The 13,217-nt window shown below is 40.8% G+C and overlaps 1 pseudogene; it reads right to left on the bottom strand.

Moving 5' to 3' along the window:
- Positions 1 to 11,642, bottom strand: LOC145584542 (scopoletin glucosyltransferase-like; annotated as a pseudogene).
- Between the last annotated feature and the right edge of the window lie 1,575 nt (positions 11,643 to 13,217).

The raw sequence follows: 13,217 nt of genomic DNA, 5'->3' as shown, positions 1-13,217 counted from the left end.
CTATTCTTTCACCATATAATATTGTTTGTGCATGCTAATTTCCTTAAGTAGTTCATTAACATCGTTAAATGAGGACCCCCCTTCTTCTATAGCTTTGTATGCTAACTCACTAAACTCCTTTACCTTTCTTCTAATTTCTTTTGCTTCTTCTCCTACTCCCATTACTCTTTCTATGGCTATCTTAATCTTCTTCTTTCCAACCAACTCTGTTTCATCCGTTGCCCACGTTTTCCACACCATGTTTCCTACTTCAACTCCGATTTTAAGGACTTGTGTAACAAGTTTTTCGTTGTAGAATTGATCGGCGAACAATGGTCATGTGATCAATGGTACACCCGCTCACACCCCTTCTAATATCGAGTTCCATCCACAATGTGTTAAAAACCCTCCTATTGCTGGATGCTCGAGGATTAGTAATTGTGGGGCCCACCCTTTTACAACAAGGCCCTTATCTTTATTTTCTAACAAGGTCTCTTCAAACCAATTAGGCAACCAATAATGTTGTTGCTCTTCTTCAATTTCTTCTTGATCATCATCTTGCCTAATTTGGTCATTATTATTATTATTATTATTATTATTATTATTATTATTATTATTATTTTCATTAGATTTCATGACTTTCCCTAACACCCAAATAAAACAGCACCCTGAATCATTAAGAGCACTAGCCATTTGTATGAGCTGAGATTTCGTAAACCGGCTTAAACTTCCAAAACAAATGTAAAGAACAGAGTTAGGCTTCTTTGAATCAAGCCATTGTAAGCATTTATGTGCATCAATCGAACTCTTGTCGCCTCGTCCGACTTTATCATCTAACGTAGGCTTGTTGAAGAGAAACAACGGACCAATGTGCCATGACTTGATTCCCATCTCATTTCTAAAATAATCTACGTAAGCAGACTCTAAACCATAAAAACTATTCATTAGTACACCAAAACTGTTTTTTTCAGCTTTTCTAAGTCTTTCAAATAATTCATTAAAATCAGTGTTTCCCTTAACAAGATCTTGAAGTTGTGATCTTGTTATTGTTACTTCATCGGGCAAATTCGGAACAGCAAAGGGTTGGCGCTCGAATTCGACACGGTCATGGGGTCGAAACTGTTCTAGATTGTAACTAACACAACAATTAAAAAAACAACCACCACTAAATGCCAACCTTGGAATTCCTAGCCTCTTTGCTACATCAACGGTCCAAGGGTAAAGGTAATCAGACACAATACAATCTGGTTTGTGTTTAGGCAAATCTCAACAAGGACATATGAGAATCTGCTAGGTTTGAGGGGTAACAACAATCATACTACCAAAAGCATATAAAATAGCAGTAAAGCAATAATAAAGCAATAGATAAGCAATGAACAAACAATAAGTAAACAGGATGAACTCTATTATGAAAAGAGAATAAGTTTAGAGATACAATACTGAATAAGGACTAGCCTCCTTCTTCAGTAGGGACGAAGCTCCGTAGGTAAATGCAGAGTAATTCTCTTATATTTAGAGTATATGTGCGTACATGAATGCTCAAAATAGTCTAATTATGCTTATTTATACCCAGGGATCTCTAGGGTTTACAAAGATATTCGGAATATATTCAAAATGAGGAAGATCTTCTTGATTTATCTTCTTCCCTGTTCTGTAGGTGTATCTTTGGCAAGTATCTCCTTGATTGATATCCTTGATGCTGCTTTCCTTGTTTATTCCAATCAAGCCGTTTTGCTTATTTTTGCTGAGCTATTGCTTCTTGGACTGGTGCCCTAAATGTAATGGGTCGTATTACAATACGGGCCCAACAATTGCCCCTAATTTTTATTTCCAAGTATTTGGAAGTGAAAATTACCTAAAGAAAGCTCTAGAAAATATTTTGAATTTCAGAAATTGTTCCAACGGTTAGCAAAATAGAAAGTGGTGGCGGTTTTAAGGCAACTTCCTCGATAACTGTGAAGGGCGGTTTATTTCCGTCTTTGGTATTTATTGGGTGTGCAGGCTATTGTCTAATCACTTCAGTTTCTTTGCCCCAATTTCAATTTCATCAGGTATTTTCTCTCTCTTCTCTATTTGCTCTGTTTTACACTTTGTACTTTTCTCTTGTTTTTGGGATGGATGATCATGTGAGAGTGGTGTTTGCTGGGGTGGATGAGGGTGCGAAAAGGCCAAACTTGGTGGCGCAGAACGTCTTTCCTGTCAAGGATACCTATCCCTCCACCATTACGAAGAAGGAAGTTCAGAATATTGCTGCAATTGCGCGTTTTCCTGATGGGGTTGTGGTGAAAATTCCATCACCTAGGGAAAGGGCTGACTGGACTGCCCCTGGTTGGGTGTGTTTCTTTGAGTACCCTTTTGTAATTGGGCATACTTTTCCTTTTTCTGCTCTTGTTCGCCAATTTCTTTCTAGAGTTAGGATTTCGCCTTGTCAATTGTTGCCCCAGACTTGGAGGGTATTGAGAATTCTGGATTTGCTGAGTATAAAATTGGGTATAGAACTTGATGTGAGGGATTTGTGTTACCCTTATACTATTAGGACCAGTGGTAAAGGTCGAGTTGGTCTTCGCCTGAAGGATGGTGTTGGTCCTTTGGTGGCTGACTTGGAGAAGGCGTTTGACAAGAAGTGGTATCACAAGTTCTTCTTTGTGAGGATTGATTCGTTGGGTGATGATTGTGATTTTTTTATTGACACTGTTGAGGCTGAAGATATTCTATTTTCTTATTCTTTTATGTTCTTCTTTCCTTCTTTGTTGATTTGGGCTTATTTGCTTGTTGGTTGCAGTGAGTAAATTGAAGCAGCGCTCTCAGTCTCCATCCTTAATAGACAAGTTGTATGAGTTGAGTGCAGACGAGAGATCTTTCATCAAGTTGACACAACCTGAAGCAGTTATTCAAATTAAGTCCTTGGACGAATCTGATTCTGAACAGAAAGTTGCCCCAACCATGTCTCAAGGTTTGTTTTCTTTCTTTCTTGTGAGTTTCGATGTTTTGCTGTACTTATAATTTTGTGAATGTGTGGTTGATGTCGGTTTGCTTGTTTAGTTTGTGGGTTTTTAATTTTGAATCGGCTGTATCCTTGTTGAATACACTTGTATACAATTGTTAATCTATTTGATTCAATTAGCGTTCTTGCTGTATATATTTGCTGTGATCCTTGTTGTATATATTTGCTGTGATCCTTGTTGTATACATTTGCTGTGTTCCTAGTTGTATACATTTGCTGTGTTCCTAGTTGTATTACTTTTTGAACCAGCTATGTTCCTTGTAGATACATCAAGGTCAATAAGGTCTCATGATCTTCTTAGCTCATCTTCCATCTTGGGTCGTCTTAAGTCTCACTCGTCCCCCCAGACTTCTGAGGTTGTTCCCATCAAGATGGTTGCTCCCAAGGGTGTCCCTCCTCCGCCTCCGTCTCGTGCCAGTCTCAAGAGGAAGTTGGAGATGCCTATTGATGTTGACGCTGCTGAGTTTTCTTTTGACTCTCTTGCTCCGCATGTAGATACCCTGTTGTTTCCTTCTTTCAAGGATCGCCAGTCTTCGATGACTTTTGCTGACCTTTCACAAGAGGCGGCCGTACAGTCTTTCCAGGTATAGTATACTCCAAAAAAAAATTTTTTTAATAAAATCGACCTTATTGAAATATGCTCCTTACACTTCATCTTTGCTGTGTAGAGCCTGCAGTCTTGCCTTGGTGTCTTAGGCAAGGTGTCAGAATTTTCTCGGGTGTATGAGGCTATGAAGAAGGAGCGTGATGCTCTGTCTGACAAATACAAGGCTGCTACTGAGGCTTTGAAGGCTGAACGGATAAGCATCGGGACTGCATTTCTGAGCGGGATAGGCTGAAAGGTACCTTGAAGGAAGCTGCTAACGAGGCCATTGATGCTGCTACGTACTACTACGGGAAGGCACGTCTTGAGATGATGGAGGAGTTTCAGCAAGGAAAGCATGAGGCTTGGGACTATGATGGTGATAAGGCTTCTTTCGAGAAGGCGTTTCCTGAGGGGACTGCTGCTCCTGGCTCACTACTGCTGAGCTTTGCTGATGAGGAAGTGAACTCTCCTCATAATGAAGAAGTCAAGGATGCCCCAGAGGTGATGAAGCCTGTTGCTGAAGAAGTAGCTCCTGCTGACAACATGGGGGAGAATTAGTTTAACTGGTGCTGCGTCACCTTTTTTTAAAAAAAAAATGTAAAACTTTTGAATGTTGTTTCTGTTTACTGCCTTAGTGCAGTTTGGATAATTTGTTTTTATTTTGTGCTACGCTAAGTATTTCTGTCTTTCTTGCTGTGTGGTTGACTTTTCTGTATAGTGTGTTGTGATTGTAGTTGTATCACGAATGTATTACAGTTGTATTACAGTTGTGATGCTACTTACATGTGTTTGTATGCCTTGTAAGGATAGTAGGTCTGTTCTTTTCAGGAATGACTAGTCTTTGTTCAGTAGTGAAGGGACTTGTTACATTCTTGCTCAGTAATGTCAGTCGTGTTCCTTGCAAAACAGAAGAAGGTGAGGGGTGGCCGTGGGTTTCCCCAACGGCCCTCCGATGCCAAAGTCAGTATTCGTAATGATCATAAAGCAAATTGACAAAGGATAGAGATAGATAAGTACCTTTCGTGCTGATTTTGGCTGTTGGAGATTTTTGTGTTTTTGTGTTTTTCTCTTTTTTTTTGTATTTTTGCTTGTTTTCCTTTTTTTTTTGTTTTTCCTTTTTGTAAATTAAAAGACAAAATAGAAATAATAACTGCGTACCTTTCTTCAGAAATGATATAACTTTAAATGTGCTGCGTTCCAGCTTCGCTGCACTTCTTTTCCTTCTGCATTCCTGAGTCTGTATGCTCCATTACCCACTACCTTAGTGATTTCATAGGGTCCTTTCCAGTTGGGTGCTAGCTTTCCTACATTGACTTCCCTGGTGTTTTCGTATACCTTCCTGAGAACCCAATCTCCTAGCTTGAAGACTTTGACTCTGACATTCTTGTTGAAAGATCTTGCTACTTCCTGTTGATATGCTGCCATTCTCATTTGTGCGTCTTCCCTGAGTTCCTCCACTGTGTCTAAATTATGAATTAGTTCTGCTTGATTTCTTTCTTCTGTCATTAGCCCGTATCTTGCTGTAGGCACTTCTACCTCTGTTGGGATTACAGCTTCACATCTGTACACCAGTGAGAAAGGGGTATGACCTGTAGCGCCTTTAGGAGTTGTCCTGTCTGCCCATAATATGTTGGGTAGTTCATCTGCCCATTTTCCTTTGGCTCCTTCCAGCCTTTTTTTCATGTTGCCTATAAGGACTTTATTGCTTGATTCTGCTTGTCCGTTTGCTTGTGGGTACCTTGGTGTAGATGTGATAAGGGAGATGTTCCATTCCTTACAGAACTTGGTGGTTTTGTTGCTGATGAATTGGGACCCATTGTCTGTAATGATCTCTGCTGGTACTCCGAATCTGCTTAGAATGTTCCTCTTTATAAATGAGATGACGTGCTTATCCTTGATTTCCTTGTACGCTTCTGCTTCAATCCATTTGGAAAAATAGTCTGTCATTGCTAAGAAGTACACTCTCTGTCCTGATGACGGGGGTAGCTTTACTATATCCATTCCCCACTTCATAAATGGCCACGGTGTCAATGTTGGGTGTAATTCCTCTGATGGCTTGTGTGTCAAGGGCGCATGTTTTTGGCATGCTAGGGATTTCTTGGCGAACTCTGCTGCATCCTTCCTCATACTGGGCCAGTAGTATCCCATTCTAAGTGCTTTGTTGGGTAGATTCCTTCCTCCGGAGTGATTTCCGCACTCTCCACTGTGTAGGGATTGTAAGACTTGCTGAGCTTCTTTTCCTTCCAGGCATCTTAAGAAAGGTCCTGCTGCAGATTTCTTGAAGATTACATTGCTGATCAGGCAGTACTTGGAGGCTTTCTGAGCGAATGCTTGAGCTGTTACTTTCCCTGTTGGTTTCGTGTTGCCCGGGAGGTATTCTTTCAGAGGCGTTGTCCAACTGTTGTCTTCTTCTTCTGTAGGGCCTGTTTGAATTTCGTAGACACTCATGGTTGACTCCTTCTCTATGGCTGGTGAAAGTACGTGTACTAGTGGGATTGCCCCAAATTCTTCTGGATTGATGTTTGACCCCAAATTTGCCAGTGCGTCTGCTTCGGTGTTCAGGTTTCGGGGTACTTGTTCTATCTTGAACTCCTTGAATTCTTTGATGAGCTTCTTTGTGACTTCTAGGTAGGCAATCATTCTAGTGTCTTTTGCTGCATACTGCCCGTTGACTTGGTTTACCATGAGTAGAGAATCAGAAATTACTTCCAGGTGTTGTATCTTCATATCCCTTGCAACGGTTAGCCCTGTGATTAGTGCTTCATATTCAGCTTCATTATTGGTAGCCTTGAAGTTACACCTTATTGCCTGTGCTATCTTGTCTCCTTGGGGTGATGTTAGTACTACTCCTAAGCCTACTCCTCGTATGTTTGCTGCACCATCTGTATGGAGTGTCCATTTCTGCGCAGCTTTTGGTTCCTGTAGAGCTAGTACTTCCTTCTGTGCTTCTTCTTCGAGGGTAGGGCTGAAGTCTGCCACGAAGTCTGCCAAGGCTTGAGATTTGACCGCCGTCCTGGGTTCGTACTGTATGTCGTACCTGCTCAGATGTAGGGCCCATTTCTCCATCCTTCCTGACATTTCTGGCTTTCTCATGATAGCTCTGATGGGGTAGTTGGTTCGTACTTGTATGGAATGACTCTCGAAGTATGGACGTAACTTTACTGAAGCAGTGAACAAGGCTAAAATGATTTTCTCCAGCGATGCATATCTTGTTTCCGCACTGAGCAGGGTCTTGCTTACGTAGTAGATTGGAAATTGTTCCTTCTCTTCTTCTCTTGTGAGAACAGCGCTGACCATCCCTTCAGATACTGCAAGGTATAGCTGGAGTGGTTCTCCTTCTTTGGGCTTGGAGAGAATCAACGGGTTGGCTAGGTATTCTTTCAACTTCTGGAATGCTTCATCGTGTTCCTGTTCCCACTTGAACTCCTTGTTCTTTTTCAGTACCTCGTAGAAAGCTCTGTTCTTTTCTGAAGACTTTGAAATGAACTTGTTCAGTGCCGCGATTTTTCCTATTAAGCTCTGTACATCCTTCTTGGATTTCGGTTGTTCTAGGTCTAGGATGGCTTTGACTTGTTCCGGACTGGCTTCTATTCCTCTTTGCGTAACCATGTATCCCAAGAACTTTCCTGATTGTACTCCAAATGTGCACTTTGTGGGATTTAGCTTCATGCCGTATTGTTTCAGGATGACGAATGCTTCTCTAAGGTCTCTGACGTGATCTTCTGCCTTCTTGGATTTAACTACCATATCATCTATGTAGACTTCCATCGTGTTCCCAATTTGTTCTTCAAACATCTTGTTTACCAACCTTTGGTACGTTGCCCTTGCATTCTTCAATCCGAAAGGCATCACCTTGTAGCAGTATATTCCTTGGCTGGTAATGAAGGCTGTCTTCTCTTGATCATCCTTGTGCACGAGGATCTGGTTGTAACCACTGTAGGCGTCCATAAAGGATAGCAACTCGTGTCCTGCTGTGGCATCTACCATGGCATCGATATGAGGTAAAGGGAATGGGTCTTTTGGGCAAGCTTTGTTGATGTCTGTGAAGTCTATGCAGATTCGCCATTTCCCATTCTTCTTCCTTACTACCACCACGTTGGCAAGCCATTCTGGGTACTTTACTTCTCTGATCTTTCCTGTCTTCAGTAGGTTTTGAATTTCTTCGTTGATGATCTTATTCCTTTCTGGCGCGAATTTTCTTCTTTTTTGCTTTACTGGTGTATGCATTGGATCTACGTTTAACTTGTGGGTGATAACTTCTGGGGAAATGCCTTTCATGTCTTCATGGGTCCAAGCAAACACATCTTTCTCTTCTTCCAGAAAGTCGTAAATTTGTTGTCTGAGTTCTGCTTTCAGCTCTGATCCTATTCTGACTTTCTGATCTGGATGTATGGGGTTCAGTTGGACTTCTGTAGCTTCTTGCTCTTCTGATATACTCAACTTCTCTTGGCCCAGCTGACCCTCTGATTGCTATGCTGAACTCTTTTCTGCAGATGTTGCCTTCAGTGCTATCTTGTAACATTCTTTAGCTTCTTTAGGATCTCCTCTGATTTCTTGAATTCCCCATCTAGTAGGAAACTTAATGACCTGATGGTACGTAGAAGGGATGGCTTTCATTTCGTGTATCCAGGGTCTTCCCATAATCATATTGTATGAGGATAGAGTGTCGATCACTAAGAACTTGACTTGCAGGTTGATCCCTTTTGCATATGTTGCCAATGTAATCTCCCCACTTGTCTTCTTGGTTTCCCCGCTGAATCCTACTAGCATTGTTGATTTGTTGACCAGTGTTGCTCTATGGTACAGAATGTTGGGCTTCTAAGAAAGAGCATATTAAAAAGATGGAGGTTACGGAAATGCGCATGTTAAGGTGGATGTGTGGAAACACTTTAAGAGATAGAATCAGAAATGAGGTTATTCGCAAGAAAGTAGGTGTGGCGGGCATTGTAGATAAATTAAGGGAAAATCGTCTGCGTTGGTTTGGACATGTAAGACGGAGACCCGAGGGTGCACCGGTGCGAAGAGTGGAAGAGTGGGACCATGGAGGGATTAAACGAGGAAGAGGGAGACCAAAGATGACTTGGTTGGAAGGAGTGAGGAAGGATATGAAGTGCATGGATTTACGTGAGGATGAAGTTTTGGATCGTAAGGGATGGAGGAGAAAGATTTATGTTGATGACTACACGGAATAATCAAATTTGGTTCATGTTAGCCGACCCCACTTTTGGGATTAAGGCTTTGATTGATTGATTGATTGATTGATTGTTGATTTGTTGACGATATTCTTCTCATCTATGTTCATATGCTTCAAGGTGTTTAGCATGATGATATTTGCAGAGCTTCCATTGTCAACTAGGATTCGCTTAATCATGCAGTTTCCAACTGGGAGTGAGATCACTAGGCCGTCATGATGACCTTCTACTGCGTCGCTTTCTTCAAACATGATATGGATGTCTATCTTTGATTTTTCCCTCTTATCTGGTTGCTCTTTGTTGCTTTCTTTTGCGTGCCGCTTTGCTGCTGAATATGTTAGACCGCATACTTCTGACCCTCCTGATATGAAACACATGGTTTTGACAATTGGAGGTGGGGGTGGAGGACCTCCTTGCTTGGACTCTCTGTCCTTCCCTGAAGCTTTAGATCTATCTGACAAGAGTTCTTTAAGGTAGCCTTTCTTTAACAAGTATGCAACTTCCTTTCTGAGCGCGACACATTCGTCAGTAGTGTGACCGATATTTGAATGGAAATCACACCATCTGGATGGATCCTTCTTCTCTCCAGGCCTGTCACTCCTTCTGGGCCATTGAACAGTATCTCCCATCTTGTTTAAGGTCCTTATTACTCCTGCAGGATTGACATTGAAGCAATACTCGTGCAACTTGGGTGGGAGCTCAGGATCTTCCCTCCAATCAGAAAACTCTCCTTCCACGGCATTAACTGATCCTTCACCAAAGCGGGAACGCTGATATGGCTTGAATCGATGGTCTCTCCTGGGGAAGTTGTTGTTCCTTCTTGACAGACGATCTTCATCCTTTCTGAGCTCTGGAGTCTTCCTTGTATATGCATCTTCTTCGAATCTGACTTGAGCCATTGCCTTAGCTTGTACATCTTCAAAGGTTGTGCATGGATATTTGGTTAATTCCTTGTAGAGTTCACTACGATCTAGCAATCCTTTCCTGAACGCTTCAATGGTTGTAGGAGCATCACACTTGTGTATTCCAATCTATTCCCTGTTGAACCTATTAAGATAATCCCTCAAGGATTCACCATGTCTTTGCACAACACGGTATAAATCCGATGACTGCTTCTCTATTTTCCTGCTGCTGGCGAACTGGACTTTGAATAGGTTTACCATTCCTGCAAAAGATCGAATTGTCCCATTATCTAAATTAATGAACCAAGTTAAAGCTGGACCTGATAATGTGGCTCCAAAGCCTTTGCACATGATGGCCTCTCTGATGTCTCTAGGGATTGAGCTGGTCATCATCTTCTGCTTGTAGAGGGATACATGCTCATCAGGGTCTGTCGTTCCATCGTACATGGCCATGCTGGGTGTGCTGAACCTCTTTGGCACTTCTACCATGGCGATCTCTTCTGAGAAAGGAGACTCTATATAGCCATCTGACGCTTCTTCCTCCATGGGCTTTGGCATTCCAGGGATCTTGGCGATCTTGGCTTCGATTGCTTTGAGGTACTCTTTGACTATCTTCTCTATCTTTCCCTCCTCAGATCCTTCTTGACCATTCTGCTTAGGGGTTCCTGCATTCAAAGAGTCTAGGTCTAGGGTTGTTTCCCTAGTGTTAGATCCTTTTTCCCCATTAGGGGTATGAAAGGTACCTAACATATCAAGCTGCATGGCTATACTTTCAGTGTTCTTTCTGGTGTTAATGGTTTTGGAAGCGACTGATTGTATTTGGCTACGGAGGGCTTCATTTTGCTTGGTGAGACTGGTAAGCTTGGCTTCAGTTTGAACCTTTTGGGCCAATAGTGTTTCGATTTGGCTTTTTTGTTGGTCTAAGGTCTGACGGAATGCGTTCATTCCCTCATTGATTTCGGCCATGGTAAAGGGTACTTGGTGCCCAGACATGGTATTTGTATTGGTTTTTTGGCGAATTGGTAGGTTAATTGATTATCGGCCCCACGGTGGACGCTAAATTGTTTAGGCAAATCTCAACAAGGACATATGAGAATCTGCTAGGTTTGAGGGGTAACAATAATCATACTACCAAAAGCATATAAAATAGCAGTAAAGCAATAATAAAGCAATAGATAAGCAATGAACAAACAATAAGTAAACAGGATGAACTCTATTATGAAAAGAGAATAAGTTTAGAGATACAATACTGAATAAGGACTAGCCTCCTTCTTCAGTAGGGACGAAGCTCCGTAGGTAAATGCAGAGTAATTCTCTTATATTTAGAGTATATGTGCGTACATGAATGCTCAAAATGTCTAATTATGCTTATTTATACCTAGGGATCTCTAGGGTTTACAAAGATATTCGGAATATATTCAAAATGAGGAAGATCTTCTTGATTTATCTTCTTCCCTGTTCTGTAGGTGTATTTTTGGCAAGTATCTCCTTGATTGATATCCTTGATGCTGCTTTCCTTGTTTATTCCAATCAAGCCGTTTTGCTTATTTTTGCTGAGTTATTGCTTCTTGGACTGGTGCCCTAAATGTAATGGGTCGTATTACAATACGGGCCCAACAGTTTGTTATCAACCAACATTGTCTCAAGCATAGGTTGCAACATTTCGATGGCTCGAAAGAGCTTGAACGTAGTCTCACGTGTCGAAGTCGATACAAGGTTGTCACACCCTTCAGGGAGGCCTACTTCCTTTAATGGTAAAGAGATTATAAGGAATGTGATTTGGTGGCCTGAGTTATCGGTGTCTCTGATGATGGTGTCGTTGAAACGGGAGGTGTTCGCCGGGGTGGTGATTATGGTGGCTTTGGTGTTGCCATGGTTTGCAAAGGCTCTAGCTATGTCAACCATATCATTGGCATCATATGGCCTGGTGCCATATAGGGTAAGAAAATTATGTGAAGTTGATGGTGTTTGAAAGACATGACTTTGTTTTAACATGTACAAAATTAAATAAAGAGGCAAATTAAATGGATTATTTAAATTGTATATGTTGCATAATGTATTAAAGGACTTTGAGGATTAGAAAAGTTGTTGCCATGATAATAGGGTCTAGATAGTTTAATTGTATGTTCAATATTTCATTTTTGTATGACATTTCCTATTTTAGATGGGGTGAATAATAATGGCCTAACAAGTGGTTACATGTTTATGACAAGAAAACCAATGGTCAATTTTTTTTACTTTCCATACATAAATTATTGTGTATATGTTAGTCCATAAATTCTAAAAAAATTATGAGATAGATGATGAACTGATATAATACAATTCGATATAATACAATTCGAAGCAATTAGTAAAATTAGATCGAGAAAATGGGTTAGCTACTTGATTAAAACTCGAATATTAATTATTTTTTCGTCCAATATTTTAAATGGATCTTGCTAACAACGGGCGTTGGATAAACATTTAAAATATTACCTAAAATGGTATTAATTTGGGAAAGCATGACAAATCACGTGTCGATCGGTGTAATTAATGTTCATTTTAATTTAATCTTTCTACTTTTAGTAGCGCTAATTTATCCAATGCTCCCGGGGCGTTCGTTAGCTTTTGCCATTTTAAATTTGTTAAATAATTTTGAGAATTTAGACAAAATGTCAAGTTAATTAATTAATTTACTTAGGCAATGGTGTTGTAAATTAATTAAGTAAGAATATTAAAGCAAAAGGAACAAAAGAACAATGGTGAAAAGAGCAGCTTTCGGTTTTGTGAAAGCTGGAATTGCAGACCCCACCTCCGCCCGGACTGCCGCCCGATCTGGGTGTTGCTCGCCCGAACGGGCGCGAGGGTGGGTCTGAAAGTCATCTCTGCCGCCTGATCGGGCAGCGAGAACGATGGTAAATTTCGCTGTTTTTCTGCCCGATCGGGCCACCACCGCCCGGTCGGGCCCGAGAGCAACCTTCATTCGTCACTCCGGTCTGCCCGGTCGGGCGGCAGCAGCCCGATCGGGCGCGTGTGTCTGGGTTGATTCTTGAATTGAATTGTGACGGTTACCTTCGAATATCAATGGTGGTTTCTTAGTATCCGTTGAAGTTCATTTGCTTTGATATAAATATGTTCTTGGGAACATATGTGTCAGTAACTTTTTCAAAAGAAAAACTTGTTTCTTTATTTTTCTTTCTTGAAAAAACCAAATTGCAAGTTTAATCGTTCATCATCATAATTTACCAAATTTTGTTTTACATTTGACCACAAATATACTACACATTATTGGGGTTGTTTTCGTTGTATCTCCTGCTAATTTCGTTATACCCGGTGTGCTTTAATTAGGGTCAAAATATTATTTTGGGAAATTAATTTTGTTCAGGGCTCGAAGTGAAATTTGTTCAAGTTCGTTGCGGTTTTTTATGACCCGGTATTTATTTTCCCTAATAAAATTTGCATTTCTGACTTGGTTTAAAAGCATATTAAAAAATGAAGATTAATTAATAGAAGATAAATAATAAATTATGGACCAAAATTGAAGTATTAAAGTCGGTAACCATCATAAAACAAAA

Source organism: Chenopodium album, chromosome 16, assembly GCF_948465745.1.
Source record: "Chenopodium album chromosome 16, dcCheAlbu1.1, whole genome shotgun sequence".
Classification (NCBI taxonomy): domain Eukaryota; kingdom Viridiplantae; phylum Streptophyta; class Magnoliopsida; order Caryophyllales; family Amaranthaceae; genus Chenopodium; species Chenopodium album.
This window is presented reverse-complemented; position numbering and strand designations above follow the sequence as displayed.